This window comes from Lissotriton helveticus, chromosome 4_1, assembly GCF_964261635.1.
Source record: "Lissotriton helveticus chromosome 4_1, aLisHel1.1, whole genome shotgun sequence".
Classification (NCBI taxonomy): Eukaryota; Metazoa; Chordata; class Amphibia; order Caudata; family Salamandridae; genus Lissotriton; species Lissotriton helveticus.
The window spans coordinates 356,282,650-356,299,875 of NC_136063.1; positions in this window are offsets into that span (position 1 = coordinate 356,282,650).

Consider the following 17,226-nt stretch of genomic DNA (forward strand, 5'->3'; position numbering starts at 1 on the left):
AGAGAGAATAGCGGTGGAGGAAGGTTGTGTATGTGGGAGTGCGACAGCGGAAGGGGAGTGTGCTTGGTTAGTGCCTCAGTGAATGGATAAGTGCACAGGTAGTGGCTGAGCCATTGGATGACTGCATGGGTAGTGCCTGCATGAATGGATGATCACATGTGTAGTGTCTGAGAACAAAGGTAGTGCCTGGGTGATTGCATGTTTGCATAGATAGTACCTGGGCAATTAGATGAGTTTATGGGTAGTACCTGTGTGATTGGGTGAGTGCATGGATAGCACCTTATTGAATGCATGATTGCATGGGTATTGCCTGGTTCATTGCATGACTTCATGGGTAGTGCCTGGGTAAATGGATGGGTGTATGGGTCTGCTTGGGTTATTGGATTCATGCATGGACCTGGTTGACTGTATGAGTGTGTGGGTAACACTTGGGTGGCTAGATGAGTAAAAAGTACCACCTGGGTGATTGGACGAGTCCATAAGTAGCACTTCATTAAATGGATGAGTGCAAGCAAATTACGTGGGTGAATGGATGAGTGTATGCATAGTTTGTGGCTGATGGAATTTGTGCATGGATAGTGCCTGAGTAATTAAATGAGTGCATAGGAACTGCTTGTGTGAATGAATGAGTGCATGGGTAGTGGCCATGTAAATGGATGAGAGCTAAGGTAGTGCCTGGGTGATTGAATATGTGCATGGTTAGTACCTGAGGGACTAGATGAGTGCATGGGTAGTGCGTGCGTGAATGGATCAGTACATCGGTAGCGTCTGAGTAAATAAATGAGTAAAAAGGCATCCCTGAGTGACTGGATGAGTGCAAGGTAGTGCGTGGGTTATTGCATGAGTGCATAGGTAGTGCCTGTGTGATTGGGTAAATTCATGCATAGTGCCTGCAGGATTAGGTGAGTGAATGGATAGTGTTTGGGTGACTGGATGAGTGCATAGGTAGTGCCTTAGTGAATGGATGAGTGCATGAGTAGAGGTTGAGCCATTAGATAAGTACATGGGTAGGTCCTGTGAGAATGGAAGAGTGCAAGGGTATTGCCTCAGTGATTGGATATGTGCATGGTTAGTGTCTGGGTGACTGCATAGTGCATGTGTAGTGGCTGAGTGAACGGATGAGTACAAGCATAGGACCATGTTCATAGGAGGAATGTGTAGGTAGTGCCTGAGTGAATGGATCAGTACATGGGTGATGCCTGGGTGATTTGATGTGTGCATTGTTAGAGCCTGGGTGAATAGATGAGTGCATGGTTAGTGCTTGAGTGAAAGAATGAGTTCATGCATAGTGCCTGAATGAATAAATGCATGCAAGGGTAGTGCCTGGTGATTGTGTGAGTGCATGGATAGAGGCTGGGTGATTGGAAGAAAGTATGAGTAGTGCCTGGGTGATTGGATGAGTGCATGAGTAGTGCCTGGGTGAGTGGATGAGTGCATGGGCTGTGTCTCTGTGAATGGATGAGTGCATGGGTAGTGTCTGGGTTATTAGGAGAGTGCATAGATAGTTCCTCAGTGAATCCATGAGGGCAGGAGTAGTGCCTGGGTGATTGTATGAGTGCAAGGGTAGTACTTGGGTCATTGGATGAGTGCAAGGGTAGTGCCTCGATGATTGGGTGAGTGCATGGATAGTGCCTGGGTGATTGATGAGTGAATGCATAGATACTGCATTCAAGTCAAGTCAAGTCAAATAATGCTTTATTCGAGGTTCACTCATTAAAGCAAGTACATAGAACAATATAAAAACCCGATTAACAATCATTACTGTTAAAAAATAAGACTTTCAGTTAAAATTAAGACTTGATGGTAGATTAAAATTTAAATACAATTACAGAGTAAAATTCTATGCATAAAATTTTGTAAAGGTACAGGATAAAAAGTTTTTGGAATAAAAAGTTTTAGATAAAAATGACCGTATAAAATGCAGACCGACTAACAAAAGAAAAACAATCAAGTGGCTAACAGTCTCTGTCTAATAGACCACGCCCATCCAGGATACTTAGCTGTAGCTATCGCTAAAGGCATTAAAGTGCTCGTGCATATGATACGTAGAGCTACAGTAATACGGGTGGTACCCAGATTTTTACACGTTGGTGTTAGCCAAATACGTCTTGAGTCAGAGTAGGCTGTACAGGAAAATAAAAAATGTCCAACTGTTTCTTTAGTGGCACCACAAGCAGGGCAGCTATCATGTAATCCGCCTCCCCACCATCCTGTCAGTGATCTAAGTGGGAGTGCACCTGCTCTTAGTTGGAAGAGGAGCTTTCTGTCACCTGGTCTAGTTATAGCGTCCCAGTACGGTTCGAGGCAAGGATATAGCTTGGCTTCTAGGAATCCTCCAGCCATAGACGCTGCACTAGAACTACTCCAGGTCGGAGCGGCTACCTTCTCCCAAAAGATTTCTTTTATGATTCTTTTTTTTGAAAAGGGGGTTCCCGCTGGATCTTCCCAAAGTGCCTGGAGACCAAGTTCACTCAGGGTTAGACTAAGAATTTTAAGCCATCCCATTTTGTGGAACACATCCCTTTTGATGATATCTAGGAACCCCTCGGCATAGTGAGAAAGCTCAGGCGTAGTCCAGAGCCTTCGCCAATACAAGATCGGACAAAGCCTAACCAAATCGGCAACCGCTTTTCTGCCCAGATCGTACCTGAGAGGCACCAGTGGGATACTCTTGGGGACACCAGTGATGGCCCGGAAGAACTTGTTTTCCGAGGTTTGGAGTGCTGCTACCTTCTCGAATCCCCACAGCTCAGCACCATAAAGTGCAGAGCCGAGAGACTTTGCTTCATATACCTGCAATGCTGGCTTTATCGGTTTAGTCAAAGATTTTCTGTGTTCTAAACCAAGAGCGCCAGCCAATTGCCTATGCCTTAATGTAGCAATATCTATATGCTGGGACCATCTGAGATCGTTAGATACATGAATTCCCAGATATGTAAAGGCATCCACTACCTCTAAAGAACGACCATTCATAGTTAACTTAGATTTAAAACTACGGTGAGGGTTAAAAATCATGAGTTTTGTTTTGGGCACATTAACTTCTAGGCCATGCTCCCCACAGAATTGGTCAAAAATAGACAGAGCACGCTGTAGTCCACTCAGCGTCTTAGATAAAATCAACGTGTCGCCTGCAAACATTAAAATTGGGATTTTTGTGCCAGCTAATGAGGGAGCATCCATATTCGAAGACAACATACGAGCAACAACCCCATTGATATATAGTGTAAAAAGTGTGAGCGCCATCGAACACCCTTGCCGGACGCCACGCTCCACCGGGAAGTCTGCAGTCACCATTCCCTGGCTCCCCCACTGGATCTTAGCGAAGTTTGCTTCGTGAAGCCTCATTATCATTGTCAGTAGCTCTTCTGGTAGGCCCTGATTCCTCAACACCAGCCACAGCTTGGACCTAGGTACTAGGTCAAAGGCAGCCCGCAAATCGACAAAAGCTGCGTACAGGCTGCCCCCGCCCAGCAACACAGTCCTCCACTGTAGTAAGGTGAAGCGGAACACCTGGTCCACCATGCTAGTAGACCTTCGAAATCCTGCTTGGAATGGGGACAGGGCGTTGTTCTCCTCGGCCCAGTCAAGGAGCCTATTTACAACTAGACGCCCAACTACCTTTTGAATGGTATCAATAAGGCTTATGGGCCTGTAATTGCCCGGTTGGGATCAGTCACCTTTCTTAAACACAGGTATTATTACTGCTCCCTGCCAGGATGTTGGTATGGTTGTGCCCCGAGCGATTGCATTGGTAAGAAGATGAATATACTTGCACCATCGCTCTTTATCGTTAATAAAGACGTCAGCTGGAACACCATCTAAACCTGGGGCTCTGCCACTGGACACTGTGCTAAGGGCCGTCATTATTTCTTTAATACTAAAAGAGTCATCTTTATAGTAAACGGGACTTAAGTCGACCACCACAGTGGCATGCTGAATCTCAGCATACTGGGGTTTGAAAGATTTGACCCACTCCTCCTCTGGTACATTATTATTGGGTGGTTCGGGTAGTACCTCTCTGCCCCATTTTACGATGTTCCAAAAATACCTGGAATCTTTCCTATCACTGGCTGCTTTTAGTTCTAACCAGTGGAGCTCGTCCCATGCTTTCTTTGCCTTTGCTACACTATCCTTATATTCCTTTCTGGCAGATCGTATAGCCATAGGTTGCCTCCCTTTAATAGCAGTTCCTAGAGCTAAACGGGCCTTCCTACATTGGGTATTTTACCATTTTGCCTGCTTACGGGGTCCCTCTCCCTTGCTTTTCACAGGTTTTAAAAAATGATTCTTGATGGTACAGAAGAGGGTATCATGAATTGCAGCCACACTGCTTGATCCTGGATTGAACAAATTAATTTGTTTAATGGCCAATATTGCTTTGTCAGCTTCAGTGTTAATGCTAGCAATAGCCTGTTGGTTAGTCACAACATGTGCCCATCTTAACCTGCGCATGTCGTTTGAAGGGACGATCGGAGGCGGAAGGGCCCCCTTAGTGTTAGTGACCACATTGGTAGAAGACCACGATTTGTGCTCTACGCACAGTGGGTTGTGGTCACTCTCGATCCGCCATTTAACCTCCATGTCACAAACCAGGGACCATATCTTTAAACTACACAAAACATAATCAATTCTACTTCTGTGCCGCCCATTGTCAAATGTACTGGACCCAACCTTATCGCTCAGAGTCCTCCCATTTAATGCTCTCAGACCCTTTTCATAACATATGGCATTCAGACAGATAACATCCTCGGACCAACGGGAAAATGATTTCAACTCTAATTTAGGGACTCCCCATTGCCTATCCTCTTCGTCCCCAAGGAAGTCATCGTCGATTGACAAGAGTTCAAAGGTTCGGTTTAGGTCACCAGCAATCACAATATTGTTATCTTGGGAATGGGTGTCAAGGAGGGAACCCAAGGCCGCTAAAACCTCTGACCTCCCACCCCTGCTACCCCTAACATAAACATTGTAGATATCAAGAAGACCTAAAATACCAGAGTCTACTCTAATAAGTTGAATGTCTCTGTTTCTGGTATCTATGACCTTGACAGTTAACGGAAGTCTCTGGCGGACCCAAATGGTTAGGCCACCCATAGGTCTCCCCTTTGTACCCTTGGATGCAGGCACAGAGTAATTTAAGTATCCCTCGGCAAAAGATCGTTCACATAGCCATGTCTCCTGGAACATGCACATTCAAAACTGTTAAAAAAGCTTAGCCAATCCTGGGAATCTTGTTTGGAACGCAACCCTGCAATGTTCCATGAAACTAACTTCCCCAGACCATCCTTGTTACAATCAGGCGGCTTTGATGTAATAATTACAGGGGTAACTGTAGACTGACCTTGTTCTAATACACATGGCATCCCTTCATGTGAATTGGTTTTAAAACCAACCCTACTCCTGGTATCACTCACTAGATTAAGGCTCAGTGGAGAGGCAACATCCCGCAATACAATCCCTGCTGCCTTTGTTGTTACTGAGGCTTCCATACATTCCCCACCATTCGGGACCACCAAATTTCCGCTGTCTGACATCAGTAGTACCGCTGTTTGTCAATCATTTTTGTCTACCCAGAACAATTCCTCACATTTACTTTTCCTGTGGTGTTTGAAATGGGCGACAAAGTATGGGGACATGTTTTCCTTAATTGGATCTGTGATTGAGATGGGGCACTGGATCTGAATTCCAATGTAAAGAGGTTGTCAGCAAGGAATGCAGATTTCAAAGTTAACTCTATTGAGTCACATGTGAAATTCGGGGAACTTAACCTTTTTGCCTCTAAGATATCCTCCCTAATTACCGAGCGGCATCCTCTGACATAGCGTAGCCAATGAATGGCTTTGTTGGTTAGAGAATCCGGGTGCTCGCTCGTACCGAAATTAGAAGACCTTAGTTTAGGAACATTGGTCATATAAATTGTGTTCCTTATATAGTGAGCTTTGTTAGAGAGGGTGTTCCCCTTGTTCCGGAGGTTATTGGCCTCTACAATTGTCGGGCCCACAGCCACCCCTGATGATTTTGCTTGCAGACTAGCTAGACCAATCGTTTTTTGCCTTGACTCTTGTCTACTTCCCTCTCTTCCCGGGGCTTGGATAGGAAACCCTTCCTTCCTGTCTTTCGGGGGTGGAGGGCCAGGACTAAAACCAGTGACTTTCCCCGTATTCTGGTCACTGCGCTTATTCAAGCTTTTAGCTAGGGGTACTTTACTTGCTTCATGAATTTTTATGGGGAAGAAATTTCGTGCTGCAGGTATGATATTAGATGTGGATCTTATTAACCCCTCACATTTGTCATTGACCATGGGGGTTAAGTTAATGACCAATACCCTCAGGGACTCTATTTCATCCCGTAATCGTATAACAAGGTTAGTCAGAGCACCAACTTCCACGGGTGTTGCCTTGTCCCTGCTATTATCGGTAATTAAGGGGGCATGGAGCTTGTTGTAGATTTCGGCCAGAACCGCAAACCTGTAACCAAGAAGTACCTGGGAAGTGGGTGGCGGTAGCGGGTTTTCGCTCTCGGGGTCAAGGTGGATAGTCAGATCATCATTACTGGGAGACTCGTTAGATGGAGTAAAACAATCCCGAGTTAGATTAATCATACTATCCTTAAGTTTCCTTTTTGCCTTAAACATATCTGGAATTGTTGTTGGGAGTACAACGGGGTCATTTACTTGCTTTAAGGCAACCCCTCCCTTAGGACTCGTGGCAATCTCACTAGTACCTCCTTGTTCAGCCACAAGGATATCCCTGCACTCATCCACAAGAGCATCAATACGGTCCATTACACTATTTCCGGCTGACTGGCTTGACTTGTTTGATGTTTTCTTCCCCTTACGGAGCTTCGAGGGATTACCAGATCCGTTTCCCCCCTCCATTGCTTTGCGTTTCCCCATGGAGCCTTTAGGTGACTTTGACTAGTATATCAGCAAGGTCCCCACAAAGTTCCACTTACAGTAGTGTTGATGGTTATAGTCTGGTTGGATGGTTGTTAGGGATGTGGCCCAGCCCGGCCTTGGTCGGCCCCGGACGGCGCACCCTTTGCCCGGGCTTAGCCCGGCGCTGCCCCGCGCGCTCCCGCGATGTGGGAAATGAGGCTCGATTTTAAACGCCTCCTGGCGCTATGTGGCGTGATGCGACTTCCGGTCGCAGGGGCTGATGGGGAATGAAGTCTTTTGGCCCCCTCGCACTCTCCCCCACTCTGCGGCAGCACTCAAGGTCTTAGAAGTGCGGCGGCGGAGGGAGAGCGAGAACCGGAGCACGGAGCTGGGCGGTGACAGGCTGGTGATGGTCTCTGCAGCAAGTAGGTGGCACAAGAACAAACGTCCCTGCTCTGCCGCAAATGAGGCTCGATTTTAAATGCCTCCTGGCGCTATGTGGCGTGATGCGACTTCCGGTCGCAGGGGCTGATAGGGAATATAGTCTTTTGGCCCCCTCGCGCTCTCCCCCACTCTGCTGCAGCACTCAAGGTCTTAGAAGTGCGGCGGCGGAGGGAGAGCGAGAACCGGAGCATGGAGCTGGGCGGTGACAGGCTGGTGATGGTCTCTGCAGCAAGTAGGTGGCACAAGAACAAACGTCTGCCTTCATTATTGGGTGAATGCATGGGTAGTGTATGGGTGATTGGATGAATCCATGGTTACTGCCTGGGTTGTTGGATGAGTGCATGAGTATTGCCTGGGTGATTGGATGAGTGCATGGGCTGTGCCTCAATGAATGGATGAGTGAATGGGTAGTGTCTGGTTGATTGAATGAGTGCATGTACACCGCCTAGGTTATTAGGAGAGTGCATAGATAGTTCCTCAGTGAATGCATGAGGGCAAGAGTAGTGCCTGGGTGATTGGATGAGTGCAAGAGTAGTACTTGGGTCATTGGATAAGTGCAAGGGTAGTGCATCGATGATTGGGTGAGTGCATGGATAGTGCCTGGGTGATTGAGTGAATGCATAGATACTGCCTTCATGATTGGGTGAATGCATGGATAGTGTATGGGTGATTGGATGAGTGCATGGTTACTGCCTGGGTAATTGGATGAGTCCATGAGTAGTGCATGGGTGAGTGGATGAGTGCATGGGTAGTACCTCAGTAGATGGATGTGTGCATACATAGTGTCTGGATGATTGCATAGTGCATGGGTATTGCCTGGGTGATTGGATGAGAGCCTGAGTAGTGGCTGGGAGATTAGATACATTCGATTGCATTACTGCAATGATGACTGCTTAGGTAGTGGCTGGATGATTGGGCAAGTGCAACTGTTGTACCTGGGTGATGGGATGAGTACATGAGTAGGAACTCAATGAATCCATCACTAAATTAGTGATTTGGTACACATAATATATCTCAACCTCCAACCACTGTGAAAAATAGAAACAGACAAATATGTATTAGGACTTCATTTCAAACACCAGGCAACCAAACAATATACAATAACCTTTAACCACAACTTTAATTCAATGTAGATAAATCTTTTTCTGTTTTCAACTTTCATGCTTGTTCACATTCAACAGTGCTCTGTATGAAAACTCATCCTGAAACAGTGGGAAAAACTATCAATGGATGGTAAAAATAATAACAAATGTGCACAGTAGATCATTACAACTATGTCATGCTTTTCACTGCACTCACTGCAAGTTGTTTAATGCTGGCTTGCTAATAGGCTACTACCTTAATGAAAGCAACTATATGTTAAAACTGTTTCTAATATTTTTGATATCTGGTAAAAAATGTCCAACAAACATGAAGCAGTGTTAGTTTTTGCATATCCTTTTGTAAAACATCATCCCTGTTAGGTCAAACAATGTCTAAAATGTTCTTAGTGCATGTATGAAAAACATAACTCATAGTACTACGTAGAAGTTGCTGTAGCAGGAACCAAAGGGAACTTTTTTTGTGGTGAAGAGTCTTTTCACATGCAACTTAAGGCTACTGGTATTATAGTACCTCTATTTACTTTTTATCTATAGTAACACAATGTCGTCCTCAAATGTTTTATAAATTCCTTTCCCGCAGTTAAAAAGACCACTTAATTTATAAAAGCTTGCTGTAGACAATACTCTCAACAGGCTGACTAATGTCTCAGAAACACAAAATCCATATATACAACCTTTTCTTATCATTGATTCTCCTTTGAATTTTGGGTTTAAAAATAGCAGATATTTGTTTGGTAACTTTTTGGGTAGTCTTCATTTGAATGTCACATGTATGTCATTGTACTCCATCTATCCTGTTTACCATCTTAAATAGATTATTTTTATTTATTTATTTATTTATTTATTTGTAAAGCGCTACACTCATCCCGAGGGATATCAAGGCACTAAAGCAAATGTCCTGGTAAGTCTGCAAGACTATATCTTAATATTTAGGGAATAGAGGTGTTTTTAACTTTTTTTCGGAACAGGATGTAGTTAGAGGTAAGTCGTAGGTCCTGGGGTAGCTCATTCTACTTCTTAGCTGCTAAATAGGAGAATGATTGTCCTCCTGTCCTCACTCTCTTAATTCACCTTGTTCTGGCTAAGGCTAATTGAAGTGACCGCAAACTCCTTGTGGGAACATAGAACTTAATTTTCTCCTGAAGTATTCTAGGGCCTGTTCTGTGCAAAGCCTTATGAGTGTAACTAAGTAGTTTAAATGCTGCTCTTTGGCGCACAGGCAACCAATGCAGTTTCTTCAAGCACATGGAGGCAGAATCGAGTTCACCCATATTGCAGACAAGTTTAGCAGCAGCGTTCTGCAGCACCTGTAATCGTGTAAACAGGTGCTCATTCATGCCTACAAATGGGAAACATCCTTTACAACGCAACTTTTACCACGCAGTGCCTTTACGACTCAACTTTTACAACGCAAACCATTACAACGCATTGCGCTGGTGAGCGCTCTAGCATAGGGAATCGGTTTAATGTACTATCCAACACCTTCCCTACTATCCACGGGGACTGGAGTTGGAATAGTAAATTAAACTATTCACTATCCAGCGCCCCAAAGCACTATGCGTTGTAATGGTATGCGTTGTAAAACTCGCGATGTAAAAGCATGTATGGAAAAAGCATGCGTTGTAATGTCGTACATCCCTACAAATAGTGCATTCCCATAGTCCAACAGACTAACCAGCAGGGCTTGCGTGACAGATCTTGTGCAGTCCAATGGTATCCAGGAAAAAAGTCTGGCCAGAAGTTTCAGGATAGCAAAACCTTTGCCACAAAGGGACCGCACATGTTCCTTCATAGTCAGGGCGTCATCAAAAATGGTGCTCAGATTTTTAGCATGTTGTTTTGGAATTGGCGCATTACCAAGAGTGTGTGGCCACCAGATAGCGCCCCACACTAGTTTGGTGCCACCAAACAATAAGATTTCGGATTTTCCTGCATTCAACTTTAAGCAGTGCATGTGCATTCATTGGGCCATTTCTGTAAGACAATTATGCAGTTTTGATTTAGTAATCTCTGGTTTTTCATCCAAGGCCACCATCAGATGCATGTCATCCGCATTGGAGCAAATACCAATGCCCCACTTCCTACCAATTGTAGCCAGTGATGAAATATAGACATTAAATAGGGTGGGGTAGGCTAGAGAGGCAGTTGTGGCAACAGTAGAACGCCTCTGATGCTTTGACCAAAAATCCTATCTTACAAGGGCGCACTCAGAGCGAGATAAGTCGGGGACCCTCCTGACCTGGCTGTCCAACCCCGCTCGCCGTGGCTCAGTTATGTTAGAACTGAGAGATCACTCGGGTGGGGCCCGTTTTGATCAGCTGGGGATAAATTAGCTGATTTTTTATTTTTATACAGAGCTCTACCGTAGCAGGGTGCTCCCATCGGAGGTCGACTTGCAGAGCTTCATGGGAGGTTTGAGCTTGCCGGAATTGGAGGAGGAAGATGCAAAATTGTTGGGTCGGACATCGAGGTGAGAGAGGTGAGGCAGCTATCAAAAGTATGGCAAGGAACAAAACAACGGGCTCGGATGGCTTCCCGGTGGAGTTCTATCTCACTTACATCGACCTCCTGGCGCCCTGCCTGACGTGGCTCTACAATGAGGCTAAGAGGCTGGGTAGGTTGCCGGACTCTACCAGGGAGGCGATTATTATTCCATTGTTGAAACCGGGCAAGCAGCCCTGGGATAGGTCGGCATATCGCCCTTTGTCCATGCTCAACCTAGATTATAAAATCTTCAGCAAAATCCTGGCGACTCGGTTGCTCCCCCATATGTCCATGCTGATTCATGTAGATCAATCCGGGTTCATCCCTGCCCGCAACACTGCGCTTAATATACGACGACTCCTGCACATTTTGGATGCCGACACCTATGAGGTAGACGAAGCGGCAGTGTTTACCGTCGACATGGAAAAAGCTTTTGATAGCTTAGAGTGGGACTACCTCTTTCATGTTATGCGTCGGATGGGACTGGGCCCGGATTTTGTGAGTTGGACGGCTCTACTATATAAGGATGCAACGGCCAGGGTTCGAACAGGGGGAGTGATTTCGGAAGCATGTGTGGTGAGTCGGGGCACACGGCAGGGGTGCCCCCTCTCACCTTTATTATTTGCTATAGCGGTGGAGCCTTTGGCAGCTCATGCTAGATCGGGCCAGGCATATCAGGGGTTGGATGTAGACGGACAGGTGCATCATATAGCGCTCTATGCCGATGATCTCCTGATGTTTTTAGCGGATACGGGAGATTCCCTGCGGGGAGCAAAGTCCCTGCTGCAGGCACAGAGTAAGGAAGATGGATTAAAGGTCAACTGGACGAAGTCGTGTCTATTCCCGACTCGAGAACGCAGGATGTGCCCTCAATCTTCTAAAGGAGTGACCGGGGAGGCGAGATGCCTACCCTACTTAGGCATGGCGATTTACCATGGATGGGGGGACATACTAGAAGGGAACCTGGGGAAAGCGATTAGGAGCGCCAAAGCAAACTTTGAGTTTTGGGGCACACTCCCGCTATCTGTGATGGGCAGAGTGGCACTCCTTAAGATGGTGACCCTCCAGAGACTGCTCTACTTCTTTAGGACTCTTCCGGGCTGGATACCGGTGAGCTACTTCCGAAGGCTCCAGATGAAGGTTAATTCTTTTTATGGGGGTCGGGCAGACACAGGGTAGCGCTCAAGACGCTCATGAGACCCCGGGCAGAGGGGGGGCTAGCGGTCCCAGACTTTGAGATGTACAATTTGGCGGCCCAACTTCAGTGGCTCACGCGAGGGCCACCAGAGGAGCAGGAGAGTCAGGTGAGCCAGCGGGGCCCGTGCAAGTGTTGTCTCGTATAGTGCTGTGCCTCCCACTCGGTGATATACACCTTACTCAGGAATTTGCCACAGCCCGAAAGTGTTGGAACAGGTCCGGCTTGCTTGAATCCAGTTTATGCTCAGACGTGAGTCCCTTGCTTACTTTGCCACTGGATTCAAGCCGGGCAGAAGACGGCTGGAATGCCAGAAACCGGTCCTCGGAAGCATGTTTCCGGTCCAGGGAAGACATGGCTTGGCAGTTCGGGATGGACTGTTCCCATGAGGCACAGGGTCAGGCTGATTTGCATATAGCCATGTCTGAACTGGGGTGGCAGAGTGGGCTAAAGAACGGTGATGGATTAAACCCAGATCTTTTGACTGGGTGTGAGTGTTTGATTGATTCAGATGCTCCGTCCATCACCACCCCTTTTGTACCGCTTTTGGCCGCCATAAGTGTGGCAGGGTATGCTCAGACGTGAGTCCCTTGCTCACTTTGCCACTGGATACATGCAAGCTGGGCTGAAGACGGCTGAAATGCCAGAAACCGGTCCTCGGAAGCTTGTTTCTGGTCCAGGGAAGACATGGCTTGGCAGTTCGGGCTGGACTGTTCCAATGAGGCACAGGGTCAGACTGATTTGCATATAGCCATGTCTGAACTGGGGTGGCAGAGTGGGCTAAAGAACGGTGATGGATTAAACCCAGATCTTTTGACTGGGTGTGAGTGTTTGATTGATTCAGATGCTCCGTCCATCACCACCCCTTTTGTACCGCTTTTGGCCGCCATAAGTGTGGCAGGGTATGCTCAGACGTGAGTCCCTTGCTCACTTTGCCACTGGATTTAAGCAAGCCGGGCTGAAGACGGCTGGAATGCCAGAAACCGGTCCTCGGAAGCTTGTTTCCGGTCCAGGGAAAACATGGCTTGGCAGTTCGGGCTGGACTGTTCCCATGAGGCACAGGGTCAGACTGATTTGCATATAGCCATGTCTGAACTGGGGTGGCAGAGTGGGCTAAAGAACGGTGATGGATTAAACCCAGATCTTTTGACTGGGTGTGAGTGTTTGATTGATTCAGATGCTCCGTCCATCACCACCCCCTTTTGTACCGCAGATAATTTGCAACAGCAGACGATTAACGCAAATCCTATATAATATCTTGGGATCTTTGTTACAGATCATTATGACCAGCTCGTGAAATTGAATTACGAGGCAACCAGCAGTAAAATTCAGAAGCTACTAGAAAAATGGCCAAGTCTTCCATTAACTCTGATAGGTCAAGTGGCGCTTATCAAGATGTCCATATTACCTCTTTTAATTTTTCATTTCCCTGGTATCACTATTAAGATCAATGCTAGCTATTTTAAAGGGTTCGACTCGATGATAAGATAATTTATGTGGAATAAGAAGGTTTCTAGACTTAAACTCTCGTTTTACAATTGGATACAAACCTGGGTGGCTTAGCATTACTTTACTCAACAAGTAGCTATAGGGGTTCTGTATGGATTAGGTCAACCCCCCACTCAATGATTCAAAGCACAATAAGACCTGACCCTACTTCAAGAACAGATTCACTTGGATTTCATGCGTATCTTTAGCTCCCACAATTTTTGTGTGCTACGTTGGCAGTTATTCATATACTGTCTTCCACCATGAATCCCTGTTCTATTTGTTGTTCTGTTACCTCCATGTGCAACCCAACGTGTAGTGCAGCACAACTTCTAATAAATGAAAAAATTTGTGCAAAGGTATGGAGTGCCTCACGGAAGTAACACCATGGGAGTCCACTGGTATGTTCTCACCTGTGGGCTCAGGTTCTCATCATTTGCTCAACCATACCAAAACAAAAACAAACAAAGATAATGTGCAGGTATAGCGAAAGAGTAGTAAAACCAGCGGTGGAAATCCTTGTGATGTGAGCACTAGGATGTGTCTCCCTGGTGCTTGTAAAATCTGACCCCAAATAAGGTGGAACCTGGGACTTTAGGACCACGTTATTTAAAATTAAAAACTAGCTAAACCTATACTAGATAATCCTCTTTTATTCTGTGCCGTGGGTTTGCTCGCGTTAAAAGACACTCTGTTGCCTTCTATCTCCATAGAGGGCCAACATGTTTCATTACCATGGATTGTGTTTAGGCAATTCCTCAGGGCAAGGGTCAGTTTTCACCACTCTGCATTCATTTCATCTGTAAGTAGTTACCACTTTGATGCCCAACTTTGGCATACCGGCGACCCCCTTCATTATCACTCTAGCGGTCCAATCCCAGTGCTACTTTCTGTCAGACGGGTTAGTAAGAGTGCTGTATCCTAATCATCCACCAGCGAGTGTAGGTTTAGCTTGTTTCTAAATTTTAAATAACGTGGTCCTAAAGTCCCAGGTTCCACATTATTTGAGATTTGGGGTCAGACTTTATAAGCACTAGGGAGACACATACTAGTGCTCACATCAGCAGGATTTCCACCACTTGATTTACTACTCTTTCACTATACCTGCACATTATCTTTGTTTTTGTTTTGGTAAGGTTGTGCTGATGATGAGAACCTGAGCCCACTAGTAGCGGACCAATCGATACCTCAAAACCCGGCAAAATTGTCAGACTCACAGTTACAATCTGGTATTGCCACAGATACTGCCATGGTTACTGCACCCGAGTTACAACCCCCTCAGTCTTCACCTCAAGTTCAGCCTCCCCTCGTCCAACAAACAACAAGTGGAGCTGGCGGAGTCGGTGTGCTCAAGGAAAATCAAAACCGTAAAGATACGCATTTAAGATCCTCAACCCTCTCAGTTTCTTCAACAACAAAAAATGTCTTTGAGTAACTATTTCAGAAGTTCTGTATCCTCTTTGAAGTCAAGATCAAGCTCACTTGACATTCCTTGGACTCCTGGTTCAATTGCCTCATCTTCAGGATTCTTGATTCCGGTCCAGGGAAGACATGGCTTGGTAGTTCGGGCTGGACTGTTCCCATGAGGCACAGGGTCAAGACTGATTTGCATATGGCCATGTCTGATCTGGGGTGGCTTGGTGAGCAAAAAAACGATGGATTATTATATCCCAGATCTGTGACTGGGGTGAATGTTTTGCCATTGTGCAACATTCCATTGACCATTTTGTGTGTTTTGCTGTTCATCCTCAGTCTCAGCCCCAGCCCAGCATCAAAGACTGGTTCAGCCCGTGATCCATATGTATGCCAGCGAGAAAGACCTCAGTTCATCATTCCCAGTGCGGATTCCTAATAAAAAAAGCGTCAGTGGCTACTCCACCTCCTCGTGCTCTTGCTCAGGCTCTTGACGGGTCCTCTTTCGACTCACAAGTCAATAACCTTCACGCATCTGCTTCTGTCTCCCCTCCACTTTTCACTAGATGCCAGTTGACCTCACCTGATCATTACTCCGTTTGTATTCCTAGCCAATTTTCTCACTTAGCAAACAAGCCCCAAGCCCTCAAGGCCCATTCAACAACAACTACTAAAGTTCTTACCCCGCAAGTTGCAGTCCAGGCAAACAAACACCTAAGCAACCTCACAACGTCATCCCCACCAATTTCATCACCAACTTCCAATAATTGCCAACAAACGATTAACACAGGCTAGGGCCAGAACACCATGCACAATACCCACCTTGACTTATCCTTCTTTACCAAAGAATCCAACAGATCGACTGTCAGCCCTTCATCTCTAGACTTAAATGAGCTCTGGTCACAACTTCTCCAAACCCTTCAATCTACAGAGTCAGCATTGAACTACCACTCAGACAAAATGGATAAACAGGTGGATCTATTAAACACTCTTGTTGAGTACACCGCATTAATTGATCACAAAATGGAGGCGCTCAATTTGCTGATAATTAAAGCCCAATCTCAAGTGCAACTAGTTCAATCAGTATGCTGCCTGCTCTCCCATCATCAACTTTTTATCCTTATTGCCCCAACTACTGTCATCAGTACTAACACAAATTCAGAGGATCCCAGAGTCCAGTCTTCCCGATTCCACGCCACTGGCTCTTCTACAGGGCAAACATCTGGATCCCGAGAACATGTCTGATAAATTATCACCTGTCTCTTCACGATCATTCAAAGCAACAGCAGTTTCTAATGCACCTACAGACACAACTATTAATGTCAAATCACCCCACCTGCCCATCGACTATCAAAACGGGGAAAAAAGACTTTGGAAATCCCGTAATAAGCTCACAGAAGAGTCCAAAAAACAATTCGTAACTATTTTACAAACAATAAACCAGTGATAGCACAGGCCTTGAGCACAGTGCTCACTCTCCCCACCAGTCAGACGCAGGCAGCCCAGTCCCCAACGTCCCAAAAAGGACTCTTAAAAGTCACCACAAGCCCCAAGGCACTCTCCATACCCAACATTTTAGGATACAATTGGAGACACCGGAAACAGGCAATTACAAACCAATGAAGAACTAATAACTGTTACCAGGTCAGCCACAACCACGCCCTTTCAAAAGCGTCCAATAACCACCAAACCCTATTCCCCACCTTAATCGATGATTAACAGTCCAGGCTCACATCAGACAGCAAACCCCACCAAAGAACCGGACCACCAATTTCCAATAATTTCATCCAGTCAACTTCCTTTGGTGGGTAAGAGCAAAAAGGTTTTAACCTCAGCATCAACAAACCAAGTCAGTGAGGAAGCTTCCCCCTCCCACTTTATATCAATTTCTCAACGATCATTAGAAGTTAAGCTTAAGCCATCTAAGTCGATACCAGCTCAAATCCACAACCCAGCCATAAACACCAATGAAACCAAACTACTGTTAACACTAGAGTATGTCTCTCAAGGCCTGCATGACATATTAAATCGCGGGAACATAATCTAGCTCTTCAAAGCGGTTCCGCACTTGTGCAAGCTGGAATAAAAAGACATCTTCGCCATTGAAGTTAAACCTAGCATTGGCCCCCAAACTGGAGAATCAACTCTAATTACACTAGCATCTAAAGCCACAAGGGATCCGGTTCAATCTAAAACTGACCAATTAAAAAACTGGGGAATAG